This window comes from Schistocerca gregaria, chromosome 10 (assembly GCF_023897955.1).
Source record: "Schistocerca gregaria isolate iqSchGreg1 chromosome 10, iqSchGreg1.2, whole genome shotgun sequence".
NCBI classification, from domain to species: domain Eukaryota; kingdom Metazoa; phylum Arthropoda; class Insecta; order Orthoptera; family Acrididae; genus Schistocerca; species Schistocerca gregaria.
Genome location: NC_064929.1, coordinates 189,136,010 through 189,148,918, shown reverse-complemented (window position 1 = coordinate 189,148,918; position 12,909 = coordinate 189,136,010).

The window sequence follows — 12,909 nt, the reverse complement described above, 5'->3', positions numbered from 1 at the left end:
CGGCCGGGGTGGCCGAGCGGTTCTAGGCGCTACAGTCTGGAACACCGCGACCGCTACGGTCGCAGGTTCGAATCCTGCCTCGGGCATGAATGTGTGTGATGTCCATAGCTCAGTTAGGTTTAAGTAGTTCTAAGTTCTAGGGGACTGATGACCTCAGTAGTTAAGTCCCATAGTGCTCAGACCCATTTGAATCATTTTGAACCGTTGAAATTTAGAGAAAACATCTCGATACAATGCATAATGCCGTTCTTTAAATTAATTGCCACTCCAACTCGCGTATCATATCCGCGACACTCTCATCCTATTCCGCGATAATACCGCAAAACTAGGTGTCCATCTTTCATCTTTTTCGATGTTGTCCATCAATCCTATCTTCTGGACTATTGCTGGACGATATAGGATCCTTAGCAGAGGACGGACAAGCGTAGCGTGGGCTGTCTCTTTCTTAGACTTGTTGTATCTTCTAAGTCTTAATACAGTCTTTGCTTAGCCTTTCCCACAACTTTTTCTATGCGATCGTTCCAATTTACGTTGTTCGTAATTAAAATCCTTAGGTATGTGGTTTGGTTGAATTTACAACCTTTAAATTTGTGTTATTTATCGTGAAACCGAAATGTAACAGCTTGTTTTCATAGGGGAGGATAATGGAAGTAGGAATCCATGACGGTTTTTGCTATGTACCTGAGGCGAGAGGCTAATTTTAGGACCGCATTAAGGAGCGCGCACTAACTATCGTCATAAGCAGTTTCCATCATTTTCTATTGCTTTCTTGGTGCTAGATGTGAAGTTGTTTTTAGCGCAACGTTTGTAAACATTCTGAGCTCCGCATTTTTAAGTGCGCTAAGGAAGGTAGAATCAGGTAGTTGGTATACCACTTTGCAGCCAGCCTATTAAACATACAGGACATAATCGCATTTTTTGTGTTCCGATAGGAGCATATTTCCGCTGGTTCCCTTCTATTACCTGCTGCAGCAGATGTAACTCGTATGAAAAAAAAATTATTGCTTCACTTACGTGAAACGGTACGAACGGAAAACTAATTTTACGCCTCTCACTAGATTTTAAATGCAAAAAGTTTTGCATGTGCTTCAGTACTTCAACATGTGGTTCCCAGAGGGTACCGAAGGCACTTTATAAATTATGTTTTCGCCTTACATTGGACTTCAAGCGATTACTTTACGTGAAAAAGTAAGGTGTCTTTAAACCTATGTATTTTGTAAGTGGATAAAGATATCAGAAAATTTTCAAGGTCGTTCGAGATTGGTCAGTTACTGTACATAGATGCATAGGCGTCTTGGAATTTTCGGATGGGTTTTGGTCCGCTGCTGACGGCGAAAATATGGTACCAATTTTTTTTGTGTGTGTTATCTCTTCCATATGCCCCTAACGTCTCAGCGTAGATCATATCAAATGCACCCTATTTGCTCCTTTTGCCTAAGCAGTAGGCACTGTGTAATAGTCATACGTTCAGCCTCTTAGTGTAGGATATGGAGACGATCCTTCTGTGGGGTATACAAATGGTGCCCAGCCCAAGGACTATTCAGAACACTTGACCCTACCTTTCTATCACAAATAAAACCCGAGGTGTCAGCCGTCTCGCATGCATACCGATGTGGAGTATATGGATAATTCTTCAGTTACATATTTTTAAACCAGTTGAGATTCTATATACTTTTAAAACTAATTATATATCGTGAGGACAGATAAGTCATACTTCGTCTGTTGCTCACCGCCTTGTGCCTTGTAAGAGACGAATATCTTTTACGACGCAAGATGCGATATCTGCAAATTGAGTTTCGTTTCTGTCTTAACAACAGTACCTGTCTTGAGAACGGAAATTTGTGTTAATTCGAGTTTCAAAATCCAAGTGACTTGCAACTCTTTCACACTACCTCTGCTTATTTTGATTTATCTTACTGATTATTATACAGGGTGATTCAAAAAGAATACCACAACTTTTGGAATTTAAAACTCTGCAACGACAAAAGGCAGAGCTAAGCACTATCTGTCGGCGAATTAAGGGAGCTATAAAGTTTCATTTAGTTGTACATTTGTTCGCTTGAGGTGCTGTTGACTAGGCGTCAGCGTCAGTTGATGTTAAGATGGCGACCGCTCAACAGAAAGCTTTTTGTGTTATTGAGTACGGCAGAAGTGAATCGACGACAGTTGTTCAGCGTGCATTTCGAACGAAGTATGGTGTTAAACCTCCTGATAGGTGGTGTATTAAACGTTGGTATACACAGTTTACAGAGAACGTCAACTACCCGAGGCAATGGATAGGCCACCAGGCAGCCCGTGACAGAGCACTTCGTCACTGGCCTCAGAGAAGCCCTGATCTTACCCCCTGCGATTTTTTCTTATGGGGTATGTTAAGGATATGGTGTTTCGGCCACCTCTCCCAGCCATCATTGATGATTTGAAACGATAAATAACAGCAGCTATCCAAACTGTTACGCCTGATATGCTACAGAGAGTGTGGAACGAGTTGCAGTATAGGGTTGATATTGCTCGAGTATCTGGAGGGGGCCATATTGAACATCTCTGAACTTGTTTTCGAGTGAAAAAAATCTTTTTAAATGCTCTTTGTAATGATGTATAACAGAAAGTTATATTATGTTTCTTTCATTAAATACACATTTTTAAAGTTGTGGCATTCTTTTTGAATCACCCTGTATTATTATTTTATTAAACACCAAAAAAATGGTTCAAATAGCTCTGAGCACTATGGGACTTAACATCTGAGGTCATCAGTCCCCTAGACTTAGAACTACTTAAACCTAACTAACCGAAGGACATCACACACTTCCATGCCCGAGGCAGGATTCGAACTTGCGACCGTAGCAGCAGCGCGGTTCCGGACTGAAGCGCCCAGAACCGCTCGGCCACCGCGGCCGGCCAATAATATAATAGAGAGATGACTGAATACATTATTGACTAAAACTTTTCGATTGCATCGCTTTTAAACCTCAGTTGAAGATTTGTTCCTAGTTACATGGCCGTGATGTAGAATCGGACACGGTTTCCCATTTGGTATAACGTAAATTTTTGAAATATCAGAAAAAGACAAAAACACATAAAAAAAGTGGGCGCCTTCATTTATAAGTGAAATAAGAAAATACAATGACGCAAAAAAGTCGCAACGCGAAGAAGCAGTTGCACGACATAAACAAAATTAATAGGCGTGTTTCTGCATCTGAAAGATGTCTATTCAGATCGTGCTGCATTCGCGTAAGAGCGGTGCTAGTAGCGGCACTGTGAGGATTAAACACACGCTGGAACGGTCGTGGGCGTTAGCTACTTTCGACATTGGACGTGGTGAGTTAATGCTAGTCAAGAATGAATTTTATCCATAGTGGATGCTGTCGAAAAAAAAAAGGTTCAAATGGCTCTGAGCACTATGGGACTTAACATCTCAGGTCATCAGTCCCCTAGAACTTAGAACTACTTAAACCTAACTAACCGAAGGACATCACACAACACCCAGCCATCATGAGGCAGAGAAAATCCCTGACCCCGCCGGGAATCGAACCCGGGAACCCGGGCGTGGGATTCGAGAAAGCTACCGCACGACCACGAGATGTGGGCGCTACCAATCACAATAAAAGGTTATTTATTTGTCACACGACCGGTTACGGGCTTGCGCCCATCCTCAGGTGTTCGTACATTCATTACATGTTTATACTGTTGGAGACCACTGTATAAATACAAAGAATTATTTGCTGGTTACTATAGAGATACAAGTGGGACAATTTTAAGTGGTAAGGCAACATTTGACGAAAATATATCTGTACTTACGTACTTACACAAAGAGGGGAGGCACCATTATTACAGTTATGCTGTGGTGACAGTTATGCCACTTGTTGCACACCTATTGTCATTTTCACGTGCATATTTCAGTTTTACCAAGTATTGTTTCATATTGCACTATTATGAGGGGCACTCGTGAAATACACTATGTTTACATACAAACATGTGGGCTGTTGTCAAAGAACTTAGATGTAGGGGATGTAAAGCTGTTGCTCATACATATATGTATACAGTATAAACCTGTAAATGAATGTATAAACACCTGAGGATGGGCGCAATCCCGAAACCGGTCGTGTAACAATTAAATAACCTTTTAGTGTGACTGGTAGCGGATATTTTTCTACACCCGATAGTTAAGAATGCCTTAAAAGCGAAAAAGACATCATTATGAACACTTTACTGAATTTGAACTTGATCGAGCAATGGGTTTACCAGAAGATCGTTGTTCCTTCTACGTTACTGCAGAAAGACTTGGCAGGAATGAAGCCACAGTACGTGATTCCCAGCAGCAGTGGTCACGAAATGTGTGGTCGCAAGAAGACTGGTCTCCGGAAGGCCACGTAACACTACCGAGAGGGAAGACCACTGCGTTCGCAGCATGGCTCTGACACATTCCACTGCATCTCCAGCAGAAGTCTGAGCCGTAGTTGGCGTGACAGACACACACAACATTGTTAGGAGTCTGTTACTTCAAGGACAGCCTCGGGCCGACCTTAGCGTGTATTCCACCGACCTCAAACCACAGCAATTTGCAACTTCAGTGGTGTCAATCGAGAGCTCATTGGAGTGCAGGGTCAAGTTCTGCTGTGTTTTCTGTGGGGTGCGATTTTGCGTAACAGCAGGAGCACCCTCGTATTTATCCCACGCATCCTGACTCTAAATTTGTACATCAGTCTCGTGATTCGAAGTGTTGTGCCGCCATTCGTGAACAGCATTCCAGGGAGTGTTTTCCAACAGGATAACACTCGCCCACAGCACGCTGTTGTAACCCAACCTCCTCTAAAGATTTTCGAAATGTTGTCTTGGCCTGCTCGATCAGCAAATCTGTCCCCACGCGAGCATGTATGGGACATAATCGGACGACAGCTCCACCGTGTCACCCGCAATCAATATTTACCGTCCTTTATTGGCTGACGTAGTATAACAGTCATGGAAGTCCACCGCACAAACTGACATCTGTCACCCTTGCAACGCAATTCACGCACGTTTGTGTGCTTGTATTCAACATTCTGGCGGTTACTACGGTTATTAATGATGTCATATTTGCAGTGAAGTATCTTGCACTTGCCAACGGCCTTGCCGCAGTGGTAACACCGAAGTTAAGCGCTGTCGGGCTGGGCTAGCACTTGGATGGGTGACCATCCGGTCTGTCGAGCGCTGTTGGCAGATTGACAGGGGGGGGGGGGGGGGTTACTAAACAACCCGAACGGCAGATTGCTCTAGACCTTCCCAGTTCCATAAGGGAAACATGGACCACCCAATTCACAAAAACCACCTTCTCGCGGGTAGGCAAACGGAGAAGAATGGTGGGACGACCCCGAAACAAAGCGGCTGGTGATCTCGCCAAAAAACAAGTAGAATTTAACAAGTAAATGAAACAATCACAATCACTTAATTTCTAATAAACTGCGATTTCTGGCGAACACCTGGCGCAGCACCCGCGAATCGCTCTCCCGAACCGCCCGCTGCCAGCCGCTTCAACGGACGCAGGAAGGCGCGCCGACCTCCCGTCGCACGGCGTCGCAGCTCGCACCGGCCAGACCGATGTCCTGGTTCAGCTCCTGTTGCTCTCTTGTGAACCGCGAAGCCTCTACCCCTTTCTGTACGGCGCTGCCCCCTGGACTCACGTGGGGACCTCATATGCGGCTGCGCTCAAGGCGAGCAAGTCTTCTCGTGTCTCAGTGCGCGACCGACCAACCGACCGATCCAACCGCCAGTGACCGTTGCCCGAGCAACTCGAGCAGACTGGCGGCCTAACGCGCAGACTCAGATGCAGGAAGTGAGCCCGACCGGGCGACCACTAGTTGAGTTCTGGTACTGGCGGAGTGGCAAGACTCTCATTTTCTGGCTTAAAGTTTGATCCGAACGACAGACATACTCGCACTCCCACGACAGACAGACACCAACTGCCCCACACTGAGGCGGCTGACCACCTGACTAGACTCGCCTCGACTCACCCAGTGTCTGACCAACCGCCCCTGGCGAGCTCATAGCGCCCCTTAAATGCACGTGAACAGCCAACCTTTCCCCTTTCCCACCAGAGGGAGACACCACAGCTGCGATTGCCACAGCGGCGCCACCGCCAGCAACGGAGGGCACCTGTTTTACACGACGCGCTGCAGCGCGCTCTTCAAAACAGCAATTTTTGCAACGGCTCAATCCATTTATCTGTTTTCCGTACAAAGTTTGAACAGATTAGTACAAGTATAAAGTATAGACATAGCACACTTCAGAAACCTTCCAGAATACGTGTTTTTTGCAAATAAAATCCACGCGGAGTAGCCGCGCGGTTCGAGGTGCCATACAACGGATTGCGCGGACCGTCCTGCCCGTGGTTCGAGTCCTCCTTAGGGCACGGGTGTGTCGGTTGTTCTTAGCAAAAGTTAGTTTCAGTAGTGTGTAAGTCTGCGATGACCTCAGCAGTTTGGTCCCTTAGAAATTCACCCACATTTGAACAACGAAGCGAGATTCCTACAAATCGTTAAAGCTTATCTTAGACGAAAGACCGATGCACCGGTGGACGAAATCTGGACCTTCGATCTCACTCCACTCCGGATTTATTTAACGGTGACTGTTTCTGCTCGGAAAATCCGGGAGGCGCATATCGAATAATGCAATTAGTTGAGCATTAATTTCAGTCCAATCAAAATCTTAAAAAAGGAATTAATGGATTCGTACAATTTGCCTCACCGCCAGCTCTGGTCCGTCATTCAAACCATACTTTATATACTGTAACGTTGCTACAGTAAGGAATAAGACAGATGTTCGAATGACCGTACAAATGGCCGCTGCTCCGGCCTAACCAAAACCTTTTTAACCCATCTTCCGAACTCAAATAGGAACCGGGAAGCAAGACCCCTTCCCTTCCTCTCCCCCGCCCCAATGGCGATTCTGTGCATAGTGTTTTCAGAAGTATTTGTTACAGCGCTTCGGTAAGTAAGGCAACTGTGTCTAATCCCCCAGTAGCTTGTTTCGACAAGCAGCGAAAGACGTTTGTACAGGCTTGGTATCTGAAGAGATGCGTTCCTAACACCCCTTACATAGCTATGCAAATTCATGCGCTGCACACGGGATAATTTATTTCTTTTATCAGGACATTAAATTTCATGTTTTTAGGGAGATAATCTGCACCTCTGGATTATATATATGGTTTGAGACTATGATGCTGTTGTGTACAAGGAAGTCACAGCGCTGGAAAACTGTAGAGAAATGCAGGAGGACCTGCAGACGAGCGAGGCCTGGTGCACGGAGTATCAGCTGATCCTAAACGTAAACGTATGTGACGTATTGCGAATACGTGCTCAGGAAGTCCCCTTATTGTGTGATTACACGACTGCAGGATAATTGCTGGAAGTATTTTTTCTTCTTTCAAAAGGCTAAGCCCCGTCTATGCAGCCAAAGCGTCCTCTCTTTAGCAGTCCTCTTCGTCTCTGCCAGCCCCGTCGCCGAGCGGTTCTAGGTGCTTCAGTCCGGAACCGCGCTGCTGCTACGGTCGCAGGTTAGAATCCAGCCTCGGGCATGGATGTGTGTGATGTCCTTAGTTAGGTTTAAATAGTTCTAAGTCTAGAGGACTGATGTCCTCAGATGTTCAGTCCCATAGTGCTTAGAGCCATATGAACCATTTTTCTTTTCTTCGCCTCCGTGTATGAAGAACGTCTCATCTCACCGATCATACTTTTGAATAAGGTGTTATCGATCGTCCCCCAGCTTTACGATTTCGCCTTGGAAAAAGTTTCCTGTAGTTAAGTGCCTAATGAGTTTCACTTTTCATTGACCTATAACTGTTAATAGCTCTTTCTTCTCTCGTAATTCTGTCAGAACCATCTATTCTTTTTCTACAAGTGCAGCCAGTTCTTGTAATCTCCTCCACAATAACATTCCCGCAGCTTCTAGGTACGTTTTCTCCTCATTTTCTAACGTCCAAGTTTCACATACCGTATGTCAGGACACGCCACACAAATGTCTTCACAAATTTTTCCTTAGTGTGGAAGCTCATACGATCGTTCAGTAGAAGGTTCTTCTCTTAATTTCCATTAGACATTTATTGTTTTCCTGCACAACTCTAACGAGAGACTGAAATTTGGTTACACCCTCGACTTGCTCACTACCTATTCTTATTGTAGTCTTACCTCCATCTCCGTTCTTATTCATAACCGTTACTTTTATCTTGTTGGTATTGGCTTTTGGTTTTGTTACCCCCAATTTGAGACTTTTAGCTTTTTATATAGTTCCTTGTTTCAATCTGCCACCATTGCAATGTTATCAGCAAATCCGATTATGTGAATATGAACATTACTTCTGACACCAATCTATTTTTAACTGTTTTACTACCTCCTAGATGAAGATATTAAATAAGATTATAAATGAAAACTCTGTGTTACTCCTCTTCTGAGTTTTTTTCCTCTCTTGCTGCTACTAGCATCCTTTCAGTACTCGAATTTCTTTATGTACTCAAAATTAATCCACCTGTCCTTAAAGCCATTGCTTTAAACAACTTCCAGACTCGTATCAGACAACTTCCAAGCCCCCTTATCAGATGTCTTTTCTAGGTCAATAACAATTAAAAACGTTTCTCTGTTTACTTCTAGTCTTCTTCCCAAAATCTGACGCAATGTCATTATTGCTTCCCTCGCTCCTTACCCTGAAGTGAAGCCAGACACATCGTCGGCTCAGTTCCAGTCTCTTTCCTTTCAAGTCCTCTCTTTAACTGCTGACAGCAACACTTTTCATGGTCTGACAGAAGGGATAGTGTTCAATAATTTGTGCAGTCCTTTGCATTTGCTCTCTTGGGTAATGCAATAGTTCAACTTTTGTTTAGTCAGGTGGGTGTAATACCCTCTCCATAACATTTAAATACCACACTCAGCAATATACTTTCTATGTTTTCACTACTGTTTAGTACAGCTCTGCAGGGATGTATTTTTGACTCATCAGTCTTCTGACTGGTTTGATGCGGCCTGTCAGAAATTCCTCTCCTGTGCCAACCTCTTGATCTCAGAGTAGCACTTGCAACCTGCGTCCTCAATTACTTGCTGGATGTATTCCAATCTCTGTCTTACTCTACAGTTTTTTTGACAGATGCCCTACCATCCTCTCCCTCCTTCTTGTCAGTGATTTCCGTATATTCCTTTCCTCACCCTTCCTGCGGAGAACCTCCTCAATCCTTACCTCATCAATCCATCTAACTTCCAACATTCTTCTGTACCATCTAATCTCAAGTGTTTCGATTCTCTTCTGCCCCTGTTTACCTACAGTTCATGTCTGAGTACCATACAATGCTGTACTCCAGAAGCAGATTTTGAGAAATTTCTAAGACCTGTGTTTGAGGCCAGTAGACTTCTCATGGCAGAGAATGCCATTTTTGACAGTGCTAATCGGCTTTTTATATCCTCCTTGCTCCATCCGTCATTGGTTATTTTGCTGCCAAAGTTAGCAGGTTTCCTTAACTTCATCCACTTCCTGATCACCAGTTCTGATATTAAGTCTCTCTTTGATCTCATTTCTCCTACTTCTCATTACTTTCGTCTTTCTTCGGTTTACGCTCAGTCCATATTCTGTACTCATTTAACTGTTCATTCTACTCAACAGATCGTGTGATTCTTCTTCACTTTCTCTGAATATAGCAATGTCATCAGCGAATATTATCACTGATTTCTTTCGCCTTCAGTTTAATTCCATTTTTGAGCCTTTCTTTTATTTGCGTCTTTGCTTCTTCCATGTACAGATTGAACAGTTGGGGCGGAAGACTACATTCTTCTTACACCTCATTTAATCCGAGCTTCCATTCTTATTGTTAACTCTTGGTGCTTGTACGTATTGTATATCAGCAATCTTTCTCGTTAGCTTATCCCTATTTTTCTCAGAATGTCGAATATGTTGCACCATTTGATAGTGTCAAACTTGTTTTTCAGGTCGAAAAGTCCTAGGAACTTGTCTTGATTTTTCTTCAGCTTTGCTTCCATTATTGACTGCAACGTCAGACCTGCTCCTCTGGTGCCTTTTGCCTTTACCTTTCCTAAAACCAAACTGATCGTCATTTAACAGATTCTCGATTTTCTTATTCATTCTTCTGTATTAATAATTTGCACATGGCGGCCACTGAGTGACGCGCGTTTCTTCGGCTCGCGAGTTTTTCCGCTCATTGAAGGTGTTACAGAGAAGTGCGGCAGTCCACAACGTGTGCATCTGACTAAACAAGTGTTACTTGCCGTGGTGTATTGTTCTCCGTCGATTAACACAAGTGATAAGTGATAAGTGAGTGAAAAATGGGAAGAGCACGAGTAAGCGGCAGCAGGCGAGGCTACAGGGGCGCAGGCAGCGCGGGCGCCCGGTCTCCGGCGGCAGGTGAGGCCCCGCTTCCCGACATCGGGGAGCTCGTCCGGTCCCAGGTGAGTGCGGCGCTGCACAGCAAAGACACGCTAGACGTAATCGTCCAATCCATCACGGACTCCGTGACGGCCGCGGTCATGGACAAACTACAAGAGTCTGTCGGGCGCAACAGCACCGAAATCCAGTCTCTTAGAAAGTCCCTGGCCGCACAAGAGAAAAAAGCCGCCGAGCTAGAAGCTAAACTGTCTGCTGCCACCGATGAAATTGAGCAGTATCAGCGAAGGAACAGCTTGCGCTTGTTCGGGGTAGCTGAAAACGATCGCGAAAACACCGACGAGCTGGCCATTAGCCTCGTGCGTGAGAAACTTGGCGTGCAGATCAACGTGGCCGATATTGACAGAAGCCATCGTGTTGGGCGCAGGATACCAGGCGCCACGAAACCCAGGCCTATAATAATTAAATTTGTGTCGTACCGGAAAAGAGCTGAAGTGTTTGCTCAGAAAAGAAAACTCGCCAAGAGTGGGGTTACCCTGAGGGAAGATCTGACGCGCGAAAGACTAAAAGTTTTGAACGCTGCGATCACACAGTTCGGCCTTCAAAATGTATGGACCCAGGACGGCAGGATCGTAGTCAAGACGGAAGGAGGGAGGAAAACGGTGACGAACATGTTCGAACTGAAAGACTGAGCGAAATCTCGCGAGACACAAAGTCTCATATTGTAATCTGTCTAATATAAGTTAATTTTTATTCTTTCTTTTCATGTTTTAGCTTAAATATAGCTCCGTTATTTCTATAAGTACCATAAGTACTCTATTTAAAATCAGTCAATTATTTCACATAAATATTGTTTCTTTATTTGTCTATCATAAGTGCTCATGTATACTCATATTGTCAGTTAAATGGGAATTAACATTCTCCATTAACAGGAATCTCTTTACAACCGCCTTTCTATATCTGTTATTTTCATCTTCGCCACTACCACTACTACTACTATTATCTTTTTCGTAACCACTACTGCCACTTTCCATCTTTCTTTTCGCTCCCTTCTCCGATACTTCCAGCGTGTTTTTCACCTTTAGTTCACAGACGCTTGAGTCAGTCACGACCTTGGACACCTGTAAACATGTTTTCCCCCACAAAATCCAGCTTTTGTCCCTCTTCCGGCCAGCAGGTAAACGGAGCGCGCTCGGTCCTACAGGCGGCCACAATGGGACGGACCAGTTCCGGCGGCGGGCTCTTTGTTGCCCACGCGAACGCGCAGTCGCTAACGGCTCACTTCGACGAGTTCTGTGACCTGTTCTGCCAATCGCTGTTCCACATTATCCTCGTCTCTGAAACTTGGTTGAAACCAAACATTTCTTCCGACGCTATCCGAATCGCTGGTTACTCTCTCCTAAGGGCAGATCGTGAAACACGACGCGGGGGTGGTGTGGGTGCCTATGTTCGCTCTGATCTGACACCTACTGTACTATGCACATCGGATGCAAAGGGCGAAGGAGAAGCAGAGTTCTTATTTTTCGAAATAAATACATCAAATCAGAAACTGCTAATTGGAGTAATCTATAAACCTCCAAACGTCGGTGCCATGTCCTCCTTTCAGTCTGCCCTGTCCTCACTCGTGACACAGTATGAACACATAATCATTATGGGCGACACAAACATCGACTTACAGTTAAAATCTCCCTCTGCCGAAAAACTAAGGCGACTGTTCCACTCCAATGATATGAGTTTAACACCGCTGGACCCAACTCACCACACGTCACACAGCCACACACTCATAGATATAATAGCAACAAAGCGACCAGATAAAATAATCCGCGCCAATCAGGCATCCGCTCCGGGACTCTCTGCTCATGACGTGATATTCTTAAATTACTCAGTGCATACTACCAAAGAAAAATCTCACTTGGTAACCTACAGAAACTTAAAAAATGTTAACCATGACGCTCTTCAAAAGGATTGCTCAGACATCCCTTGGCATGATATAAGCAATGAACCGACTTTAGACGGAAAAATTCGGCAATTATGTAGCAAAATTATTGCACTGTATGATAAACATGCTCCTCAACGCACTGTCAAGGTAAAGAGAGCTCCTGCTCCATGGCTCACCACTGCATTACGCCAGTTAATGAATAAACGTGATGCTGCACACAGGGCCTTCAAGCGTAACCCAACTCCCGAGGCGTACGAAGCTTATAGGAAACTCCGAAACAGAACGAAGCAAAGCGTGAGAAATGCCAAAATCAGACATGCCCGCTCTGTCGTATGCGGCATATCAAAACCTGCTGCACTGTGGAAAAAGCTGCGCAGTTTCGGTATAGGGAAGCGAAGATATGACGCTGTTTATCAAGCGTCTGCAGAAGAATTAAACGATTTCTTCTCAACAGCTGTAATCTGCCACGCAGCGAAAAATTACCAGCCCCAAGATATCAATCTCTTGAGAGACAAGTTTTTCCTAAAACATGTCACTACCGGCACAGTACACAAGGCAATTATGAGAATCTCTTCCGAGGCAGTAGGAAATGATGGAGTGAGCATTGGCATGATTAAAAA